Raw genomic sequence first — 678 nt, forward strand, 5'->3', positions numbered from 1 at the left:
TCTGCAATGTTGAACATGAACCGCTGCTTCAGGGCTTTCTTGTGGCGGTCCTCAGGTGGGTCTTTCAGCGTCTCCCCGTTCTGCAGCATCACCACGTCCTTCTTTTCCTCCTCTTTCTTCTCTTCTGCAAAGAGGAGAAAAATCTCAGTGGGGGGCTTGCATACACACAGCATCCAGACTCAGACCCACAGCAGGGGCCCTCGCAGCACCCTCGCCACGCTTTTAGAGCATGCTTACCTTTCTCATCTAGGTTGATGGTTGGGGGCTCGCTGGGGGGCTCTGCAGGGGTCTTCTCTTCCACCTTCTCTACATCAGCTGTAGGAGGGGACAATTAAAAAAACAAACAAACCCCTTAGGCGTCCAGTCTGGTGAGAAGGAAATCAAGAGGGCACAGAAACTTCCAAGCATCATCAAGGCGTGGCTACAATTGTACCTTTGTTATCTGTTTCCATGGGCTCCTCCTTCACCACCGGATCATCTGGCTTCTTATCTTCCGTTTCCACAGCGTTCACAGGGGATTTAACCTCCGGGGCGTGGGTCTCTGTTGGAGGAGGGTCCTGCTGCAGATGGAGGTCAAGGAAACAAATGTCAGAGAGCGCAAGAACACAATGCAGCTTGTAAGAAATCTAGAAACACCCCCACCCCAATCTCTGTCTACAGGCAAGCTGCCCAGGGCTG

The 678-nt window shown here is 52.5% G+C and overlaps 1 long non-coding RNA gene across 1 annotated transcript; it reads right to left on the reverse strand.

Moving 5' to 3' along the window:
- Positions 1–8: 8 nt before the first annotated feature.
- Positions 9–559, reverse strand: LOC107125410. The gene is made up of 3 exons (XR_001483035.1): positions 434–559; positions 238–315; positions 9–124 (listed from the first exon to the last, which is right to left on the reverse strand). It is a non-coding gene; the product is annotated as an uncharacterized LOC107125410 (long non-coding RNA).
- Positions 560–678: the final 119 nt, after the last annotated feature.

The sequence above is a fragment of the Gekko japonicus genome, unplaced genomic scaffold (genome assembly GCF_001447785.1).
Source record: "Gekko japonicus isolate JY-2015 unplaced genomic scaffold, Gekko_japonicus_V1.1 scaffold65071, whole genome shotgun sequence".
NCBI classification, from domain to species: domain Eukaryota; kingdom Metazoa; phylum Chordata; class Lepidosauria; order Squamata; family Gekkonidae; genus Gekko; species Gekko japonicus.